The sequence below is a fragment of the Ursus americanus genome, chromosome 6 (assembly GCF_024610735.1).
Source record: "Ursus americanus isolate L20-20 chromosome 6, mUrsAme1.1.p, whole genome shotgun sequence".
Lineage (NCBI taxonomy): Eukaryota > Metazoa > Chordata > Mammalia > Carnivora > Ursidae > Ursus > Ursus americanus.
In genome coordinates this window covers 55095472-55105941 of record NC_142132.1, presented here as the reverse complement: position 1 = coordinate 55105941, position 10470 = coordinate 55095472, and the positions used below count along the sequence as shown (strand labels likewise).

The window sequence follows — 10470 nt, the reverse complement described above, 5'->3', positions numbered from 1 at the left end:
GATGAACAAAAATACGGCGGCTGGCTTTGATGCAATAGGGAGTCAATGGAAAGTGTGAAATTCCAATGAAAGATACAAAGGACCGGATGGAGAAACATTCCCAGGATGCAAAGGAAAAGCCTAAGGACAGAGCAAGGACGAGGGCCACAGGATGCTCACCTGACTGATGGCATCCTCTGCCTCCCACCGGAGGGAGGGACACACACGCACATGGAGGGGCGGGAGGAGGGAATAAAGGAAACAGGCAAGAAAGTCATAAAAGCAGTAAACTCTTGACTGAAAAAAGAGAAAATCCAGTAGAGTCGAAAATGTGTAAGCCTTATGGCAGTTCTTCCTAACTTTCCTCGATGCTTATGGAGAGAGTGACGGTATTTATGAGTTCCCTGAGTAATGGGTAAAGGCACCCAGGCCCTGGGCTTCAGACAGCAGAACCTCAGCTGCCTGTGGGTCGCCCCTCCCCTCGCAGGGCACACGGAAGAGCCCTGGAGACGCTCACATAGGTGCCCTGGGAGTGGTCACAAGGACGCCCCTTGCAGCACTGTTTGTAATTGTGAAAAATGGGGAAACTCCGGAGTGTTTACCAAAAGAGAGTGAGAAGACACCTGATGACACGTTCCTGCAGTGGAAAATTACACAGCACTTAAAATTAAGGAGCCAAAGCTCACGTATCAGAGCTCAGGATGGCTTCACTTGAGAGTCACGCGTTAGGACCTTTAGTTACAGTGTCAGCAGATCAATTTCAACAGCCATTTCTAAAAGAGAAACTCCTTCCTCATGAATAACATGAAACGGTTGTAAACCTTTATGTGCTGAACTACACAGCAGTTCAATAAGGGGGTAAAGACGTCTAGAAATACACACCGAGCTGAGGAACCACCTCCCCCAAACATTTTCCCGGTTAAGCTACTCAGTGTCTGAAATGCCTCCGTCAGAGACCAGCCCTGGGTCCAAGGCACCAGAGCTGGCACATGCCCCACAGAATCCACAGGCCTTGAGATGCCCGGGAGAAAAAGTCAAGCCCCCGTGGGTATGGGGGACTGGGGTCAGTAAGGGAAATATGGGGGGCTCAGGGCATCATGCTCACCAGTGAGGGTGGGAGTGACCACGAAACCAACCACCACACCATTTTGGAAGAAAGTAACTCGAGCTGTATGGCCTCTAGCAGCGAGGCATTAGCTCTCCAACAAAACCCATATCAAGAACCACTGTCCCCAGGGTGCCTTTCCTAATTCTGCTTTTTTCCTCCTTTGGCCTCTTGCCTCGGTCCCAAAGAGCTGGGTGTAGATGACAGCCATCAGAATTCTAGGGCAAGGGGCAGTGAGCCAACACTTATGGTGAGCCAGATGCAGTTCTTAGCCTATTACCTGCTTAACTCTGCTTCAGCTATTTTCCGCTGTGTCACAACCCATCCGAAAACTTAGTGGCTTAATTATCCCTCAGATCCCATGAGATGACTAGATGCAGCTGGGCAGTTCTTCTGTGTGTCTTCCTTGGAGTGTGTCATGCAGATGCAGTCAGTAACAGCTGAGCCTGAGGTCATTTGGAGGCTTGACTGCAATGCTTGAATGTTGGCATGGGGGGTCCTCACTCCTTCTCAGGACTCCTCCTCAATGACCTGATCTGATGGCTGCCCCTCCAGCAGGATAGCAGCTCAAGGCCGTGCCATCCGAAAGGGAAGGAGCACGAGCTGCTAGTCATCTTGAAGACGAGGCTCAGAACTGGCGCAGAAAACCTCCCAGGCCAGCCCAGGTTCAATGTTGCAGGAGACTACCTAGAACCATCATTTACTGGCAGCTGACTTAGGAGACCAGCCACCACCAAACTCATTGGATCCTCCAACAATCCCTTTGAGATAATAGCTAATAATAGCCCCACTTTGCAGATGAGGAGATTGTGACATAGAGAAAGGGAAAATAAATTGCCCAAGCCACAGTTAGCAAGTGTCAGAACTGGGATTTTCAACGAGGCAATCAGACTCCAGATAGCTTCCGAGGTCATTGCCCAGAGAGGGGAGTCTCGGAAAGTTTTACCAGACCACTGAGCAGGCATCTTTCAAGAGAACGAGAGGGCTGGACAGAGGAGAAGCACTCCAGCTTTGCAGACAGTGAGAAACACCAGAGCACTTCCAGACTTTGCTGGTGGCTGAGGAATAAGACGTAAGGAAGAAGGAATAGCTCCTGGGCTGGAGCGGTGAGCAGGGCTAGGCCTGGCCTTGGAAACTGCACTTGAATGTAAAGGGAACTACAGATGACTTTGGAAGCCGGAGGGTGACAGGTCAGGTCTCGACTGCTGCCCACCCCTCCGGCAGCTGTGAGGAGACGGATCAAGGGCAGCAAGGACCCCGTTAGGGAGCATAACTGTTTGCCAGGCTGACGTGACAAAGCACCAAACACGGGGTGCGTCTCACAATTCTGGAGGCCTGAGGTCTGAGATCCGGGGGCGCCTGGGTGGCGCAGTCGTTAAGCGTCTGCCTTCAGCTCAGGGCGTGATCCCGGCGTTCTGGGATCGAGCCCCACATCAGGCTCCTCCGCTGGAAGCCTGCTTCTTCCTCTCCCACTCCCCCTGCTTGTGTTCCCTCTCTCGCTGGCTGTCTCTCTGTGTGTCAAATAAATAAATAAAATCTTAAAAAAAAAAAAAAAGAAGAAGTCTGAGATCCAGGCATGGGCAGGCCATGGTCCCTCCATAGACACTAGGGGAGGATGTGTTCCAGGTCTTTCTCCCTGCTGGTAGCTGCTGGCCCGTGGCATGACCTCTCATCTTCACACAGTGTTCTCCCTGTGTGCTTGTCCTGTTTATAAGGACACGCGTCATGTTGCATTAGGGGCCCACCCTGCTCCAGTATGACCTCATCTTAGCCAATGACATCTGCAATGACCCTATTTCCAAATTAGGACACATTTTGGGGTATTTGGATGAGGACTTCAACATACGAATTTTGGGCGGTCACCATTCAGCCCAACCCAGGAAGCTCTGGCAATAGTCCCGGCATGATCTCATGAAAGGGATGGGGGGCTCCTGGGAGTGGGGGAAGGGAATGTCGGTGCCACCCCAAATCGAGTTTGCTTGTCAACAGTAAGCTTAGAGGGCACCTGGCTGGCTCAGTTGTAGAGCGTGAGACCATTGATCTCTGGGTCATGGGTTCAAGTCCCACACTGGGGTAGAGATGACTTAAAATCTTAAAAAAAAATCAACAGTAAGCTTAAAAATGGGACAGATGTGGATTTGAAACCCTTCTCTGACATTTTCTCTGCCCTCTCTGCGGGCTGTGCAATTTTGAGCAAATACGAAGGCACTGTGGACCTCAATTTCCACACTTGAATAGTGCTGGTAAGGGTGGGAGGTTATCTTTCTCCCTTTGGGGGAACAGGTTACAGAGTCATATGACTGCCCTTCATCTTATTTCCCCCATTTTTTCACTTTGTCCACAAGCTCTTGGGGAAGGACTGGAAGATGCCTGGACCAATTGTGAGCCATTTCCCCTGCTGTGTTTCCAGCTGGGAGCCCTGGGGGTGAGCAGTGTGCCCCCTGCACGTGCGTCCAGCTGAGGTTAGGAAGCGACCCCATGGCGGCGTTCGGATTGGTCAGCTCTGCTAGACATAGAACCTCTCCAAGGGAGGTCACGGCGTCCACCCTTCTGCCCCAGCACCTGCCCTGTGCACTTTCTCAGTCTGCCTTACGAGTGCCCTAACATCTTAGAACTCATGGCATTTTCTCCCTGGGGAAGCCTAGCCCCTTCCCTCGGTCCTGCCCCCTCCCAAGTGCCCACACTTAGGGCTGGGGAACACTCTGAAAATCAAATACCTCCAGGGTCTACTTGCTGGAGGTGGGTGGTGGTGACCTCGGAACCTCAGACTCTAGCCCCCCAAGCCCTCGGCCTGTCAGGCCCACTCCCGGGAGGGGCTGGGCACACTGGTAGGGGTGGGGGCGCAGGGGGGCATTGTCAGGGAAGCAGCCAGCTGCCCGACTGGGAGGCAGGGAGGCCTGAATAGCTTCACAGCTCCGCCAGCCTCACTGAATGGGGGCTTGGCCCCTCCCTGGCGGTGGCCCGGAATAGATGACATTTTCATTGCAAACTAACAAGGGGAGAAATCCAATTACCTTACAAAGGGGCTCCTGAAGGGGCCTCACAGCCTAGGGAGAGAAGGGGAGGGGAAGATCTCCGGAGAAGGCTGTGTGTGTGTGTGTGTGTGTGTGTGTGTGTGTGTGTGTGTGTGTAGGGAGGCTCCCATCCAAGCCAGGAAGAAACAAAGCCCTCAGACTCAGGAGGCCTGGGGGATAGGTAAGCAGGCAGGAGAGTAGAACTGGGGGCTTTTAATTCATTCCGATCTGCCAGAGGGTTTGCCTGGGAAGTTCCAGGTCCCTGGAGTCTCTGGGCAGCCAGGCCTCCATTTTGGAGCCACGTGGGTGGTGCAGGAGCTGCCCCAGCTCCTTCTGGGCAAGCCCCAGCCTCTCTGAACCCCCCTCTGCACCCATCACACCGGGCTCTCCCAGACCTGAGCTATCTGGTACCCACGGCACACTTTCTGTCTTCATTGCATCCACCTAAACTATTAATCCTTTCTCTTTAAACTTATTTATTTTTTTAGAAGATTTTACTTATTTATTTATTATAGACGCAGAGAGAGGGAGAGAGCGAGCGGGGGAGGGAGAGAGAATGTTGAGCAGGCTCGGCGCTGAGCCCGGAATTCGATCTCAGAACTTGATCTCGGGACTCGATCTCCTGACCCTAAGATCACGACCCTAACTAAAACCAAGAGTTGGACACTTAACCGACTGAGCCATGCAGGTGCCCCTCTTTAATCTTATTTAAAGTGTATTACTGAAGCTTAGTGTTTAAGAGGTAAAGTTTATATCCTAACTGCAAATAGAGAAAGTGGAAGTTAATTCTAATAACAAATGTAATTCAAACACCCCAATGCTGTTCAACCTCAGCTAGTTAGTGGGGCGGCCAAGGGCTTTGGAGCTGGAAGCCCGAGGCTCTCTGGAGGTGGGTGTTAGCCAGTGCCTGCAACAAACCCAGGCTTTTCCTGGGCTGGATTCCAAATCCCAGGGGATTAGGAGGATTAAAAACGAACAGTGGCCTAAGCAGGGTTGCGCCTCTAGGCCCTCGCAGGCCTGGCCCTGGGGCAGTGGCTGGGCTGGCTTCAGCCTGGCTGCCCTTAACCGTGTTTTGCCCCACTGCTGAGTGGGAAATAGGAGCAAAGGGGGGACCTACTGCATTATTGGATGGAACTGCTTTCTGTGCTCACTGGGGTCCCAGGAGGTGTGAGGAGCCTGGGGGTTGGGAGGAGGATGTTGGTCCCAGGGCAATCAGAAAGTCCTGTTCCTCACCCCCCTTTAGACTTGGGAGAAAGGAAAGCAGACCCTCTTCTGCAAGAAAAGAATTTGCTTCCTCCAGCCCTGCCAGAGCAATTCAGCTTGCAATAGCCGGCCAGCCTCCCGCCGCACAGTGCGCCCCTCTGTGGCTCCCTCCCTGTCCACTTCTCCCCATTCCCAGTGGATTGAACTCTCTTGCCCAGAAAACGTGGATGGGGGTCTCCAAGGCACAGGACCTGAAGGCGTGGGGGATTCAGGATTTTAGAGGTGTCCTTGCCAATATCCTCTCCAAACCAGAAACACTGCTTGCTTCTCCTAACCCACGGGGGCATTCTAGAAAGTTTTGCCCCCAGAAGAGTTCACAACATAAGAATGGGACAACACACCTCCACTGCTGGGGGCGGGGGCCGGGTGTGTGGATTTCAGCAAACTGGGAAGCGGGGGGGGGGGGGGGGGGGGGGGGGGGGGGGAGCAGCTCATGCTAGGGGTGTGGCTCAGAATAAGCCCCACCTGCTGGTCACTGACCAATCAGGGACCACTCTGGGCTTTGGAGCCTTCCTCCTCCTCCAGACCATCTCCACCTTCAAAATGGTGGGCCAGGGGAGATTTGGGAGTTACAAGTTTGAATGAGAGACCCAGGACACCCGCACATCTTCAGGGGGCTGTCCAGTCGGTCGGATGCTTGAGGAGGGAAGCAGAGAGCGAGGTCCAAGGTGGGGGTAGTCTGCACAGGCTGAAGCAGGCAAGGAGGCTTACAGAAGGTGAAAAGAGAATTATCATAGTCGGTAAAGCAGGAGCCAGCATTTCCTCAGTACGTGCCGGCACTTCGGAGGGCCCAGCTCCTCTACCCTTCCCTGCTCTAGGAGGTAGCTGAGGCCGGTGACCGGCTCAAGAACACCAGCTAGTCAGGGCAGCGCTCGCCCTGTATTTCCTGGCCCTCTACCCATTTCCAGTCCCTATTCTTCACCTCCTTGTGGCATTCGAGCCGGTTGAAAGCCTTGCCTTTTTATACTCAGTCTTTCTTGGCTCCAGTCACCACTGTCTCCTTGGCTTCCTCCTACTGCCCTGAGCACGCACTGTGCATCTTCCTTTGGGCCCTGCCCAGGCCTCTGCTCCCGGGGTTGTGCATATGCGTGTGTACGTGTGCACGTGTGTGTGTATTTGGTATGCATGGTCCCTAGACTACAGGTGCCTTCTGCAGTGATGGAATTTTGCAGTGTTGGTCCCATGCATTGAATGTGCCTTGGGTTCATTCCTTATGCTTCTCATCTGCAACCCGTCTTGTTGTTTTAATATGATCTCTTCCCTGACAGCCCCCAAGTTATTTCTATCCCTGACAAATCCCATGGCCTCTAGGACACATCCACCTGGATGTTTCAACTCCAAAACACCAGAGACCATCAACGGAACTCATGTTCCTTCCAAACTGTCTTCTCCCCATGAAACTTTCTGTCCCAAGTTCCCAAAATGGAAACTCCTGGGTCTTTATTGACCCACTTCTGCCCTGACACCTCTGATCCCCCTCTCTGACCCAGACCCACCTCCGGCCCACTGTCATACTACCCCCACATCAGGTGACCGGCGTGGGTCTGCCTCTTAAATCTCTCTGGTATCAGCACCCCATTCCTGACGTGTCCATCATTTCACACCTGACGGAGGCAGGCTCCTAACAAGCGTCACTGCTTAGTCATTCTGCAAAGGGAGCCCTCCTCTAACTCAAATCTTAGCATAGAAATCTCCCTCCTAGAGGGAAGATGGTACCAGAAGCAGAGGCTGGAGGGATGTGGGGTCACAGAGCAAGGAATGGGGCAGCTTCTAGAAGCTGGAAAAACCGAGGAAACCCCTAGAGCTTCCAGAAGGAACACAGCCCCACCAACACATTCTGGGCTCCTGACCTCCACAGCGAGGTGGACCTGTCTTCCTAGGAAAAGCTGAGCCCACCACTTCCTTAGGAAGATTCTCCAAGATCCTTCCAAGAGGGACAAGCTGATGTCACAATGATTCAAGGGCACTGACATTAGGTGGGTGACGTGAACACGAGGGGACGGTGACAGTGTCAGTGAGAGGTCCCAGCACCAGCCCTGCGGCTCCAAACAACCACTGAAGCAGAGACTGGGCGGGAAGAGCTTCCCGGACACCTGTAACACCAGTTCCTCATCCCCTTCCTCATTTCAGCTGGTGGTTACTCCTTTCTTCCCATTGCTCTGGCCAAAAACCCTGGGGTCGTGGCTGACCCCTCCTTCTCTCGCACCCTATCAACACGGGGGACTCTAGTTGCCTCTGTGGTCACAGCAGATCCTTCTGCAGAGCACCCTGGTTCAAGCTGCCATCCTCTCTCACCTCAGTCACTGCCAACGGCCCCCTAACAGGCCTCTGCTTCCACCTTGCCCCTCTTTCCGCCTATTCTCCATGCTGTGGCCAGAAGACCTTTTCCAAGTGCAAACCTGATCACAGCTCTCCCTGAAACCCTGGAACGGTGCCCCATGTCCCTCAGAGTAAATCCCAAGTCCTCAGAACGGCTACACACCCCACAGGATCCAACCATCCTCCCCTTGTCTCTGTGGCCTCCTACCCGTCCACCTGACTTTCACCGGCCTCCTTGCTGTTCTACAAATGGGTCAGGCATGCTCCTGACTCAGGAATTTTGCTCCAGCTGAATTCCTTCCCCTCCTTTCATCTTTGCAGCTCCTGTCCTCAATGAGGCTACCCTGATGAATTGTGTCCTCGCCTTCCCAGAAAAAAAAAAAAATTTCCCTACTAAAGATTTCCATGCCCTTCCCTCATGGAAACTCATGTTACTTGCTCTCTATCTGCTACGTCCACTTGCATGTGTACCCTCCACCCCACTACAAGCCCTTGTCTAAACACCACTAGTCTTTGCATATTCATTCATTCATATGTTCATTCATTCATTAGTTTAGAACCTTTATTTTCCATCAACCTTATTTCCCTTTTCTGTTTAAGAGTCTGTAGAACAGCGTAAGACCACGCTGTTGTTCCTCCCCTTTCAGTGGCCTGAGCAGTGGGAGCGGCAGAGCCATCATCAGTGGCCGGCTGAGCGCTCCAGTCTTCCTCAGGTTGGACAGGTACACAGGGTACCTGTGCGCCTTCAGACCAGTCTGAGACCCTGGGCTGGGTAGCGGTAAATTCAGCAGCTGGGGCAGTCCATTCACCCTGAAACTCTCCCTGGCTCACTGCCTTCTCAGCAGCGGCCTGCTCTTCCTCTTCGGTCTGTCTGTAGGAGGAGAGATCACGCAGGAGCTCCCATGGGTGTTCACGGGAGATGGTGCCATGCCTGCGCAGAACTTCTCAGCCAGTGTCCACATCGGTCTCGCTGACTGAGCTTTCTTGTTGTTGCAAGGCATGGCAATGTCCATGTAGCACCAGGGAGAGTCTGTTCCACAGAGCCATGGTAGGTGGGTCAACATAAGGTGCCTCTGTGAGAGGCCAGTGGTTAGCCCTGGGACCAGTAAGCACAAGAATACACCAGGGAGGCTGCCTGGATCTGGTCGGTGAAGGTTCCAGAGGTGAAGTGGCCCACAGTAGGAGTGGCTCCGGTGGTAGCAGCAAATGTCAGCACAGCTCGCTGGCCGGTATTCCTGGGAGATACAGTGCTCATGCCACCTGGATTTTCAGTGGCAACAATGGCGAGAGCTGCCAGCGGAAGTTTCTCCCAGGTCGTCTTCAGATTTATGATGTAGATGCCATCACTTGTCCTTCTGCAGATGTACTGCTCCACATGGAAGCCAAGGGTAGTGCCACCCAAGTGGGTTCTTGCTGCAAGGAATTTGAGGACATCTTCCTCCTTCATTTGCAGGATATCAAGGGCTATGGACCTTGTGAAATTTCTCTCTAAGTTATGACAGGAACCCAGAACAATGTTGTATGGACCCCTCTCTGGGTATCATGGGAAGGTCAGCAAATATTTTTTTGATGTCACCTGTGAGTCAGACTGTGCTCAGCACTGGGAAACACAAACATGAGACAGACCCTGTCCCTGCCTTCACGAAGGGTAGAATCTAGTGTCTGCCGTCACACATGCTATCTGCCATGCCGATATCCTCTTTTCCATCTGGAAAATGCCTACTCATAAATAAATCTTATATTTTCTTCCCACGCACCAATGGATCATCTTGTATACCCCTTAGAGGAGACACAGTGCACTTTGAAGACACCTGGACCAAGACCTAAAACAGCATGTAAATAGTCATATTTTTTTTTTGGTTGACTATGACAGAAAATGAATCAAACCAGTAGAAAAGGGAATATATTGGATCACATAAACAGAAAGTGCAGGGGTTCAGCTAGCCTCTGAGACTGCATGGACTTCACTCATGTTGCGAGGACTCCCTCTGGTCTTCGCCTCAAGCCTTCTGCCTTGATCTCTTTTACTGGAGAGGTGAAAAGAGGAGGAGGATGTGTCCACAGGAAACTATAGGCTTGTATCAATCCAGACTGACAAAGACTCAGGGAAAAGCTATCCTTCTTAGCATCCATGTAAAAATCTTAGGCAAGGGATGTGATTGGCCCACCTTGGATCATGTAATCATCCCTAAACCAATGACTGAGGCAGGGAGATTAAGAGCTCCAATTGGCTGGGCATGGGTCACTCATCACTGTTGCCTAAGGGCAGGGCACTATGATTGGCAGCCCAAGTGGAACCATATAGAATAGGGAAGGAGCAGTTCTTGAAAGGAAAGCAGATGTTAGACAAGGAGGAGGGGAATGATGTGGGGCAGACCAAAACAAAATGTCACTACAGCGAGGGGGCAGAACTACATCCCTGATCCATTATTCTGTCCATTGCACCACACAGCCTGGCAGCTAGATGATGAAATAGAACATCCCTCAGAGCACAGGTATGATCCTAAAATGGTCCAGGTCCTCATTGTTGCTCACTCTTGTATAGGAACTGCTCATGGCAAAACAGGTCCTCACTCCTAATGTTTCTTTCTAGACTTTTCTCAGTCATAATGGAGTAACAGGGATGGACTTACCTAGAAAACTGGACAAAACATATGATACAACAATTTTTAGACAATAAAAATCAGGCAACTCAGGATTGTGATCTTTGATTAAAAGGAAACAAATGAGAGAAGCCCTATGAGAGATACTGGAAGGGTCATATTTCAACAGTGGGACTAAACTAACTCT

The 10470-nt window shown here is 52.0% G+C and overlaps 1 pseudogene; it reads right to left on the bottom strand.

Moving 5' to 3' along the window:
- Positions 1–4124: 4124 nt before the first annotated feature.
- On the bottom strand, positions 4125–9858 carry LOC123783078 (small ribosomal subunit protein uS2 pseudogene; annotated as a pseudogene).
- Positions 9859–10470: the final 612 nt, after the last annotated feature.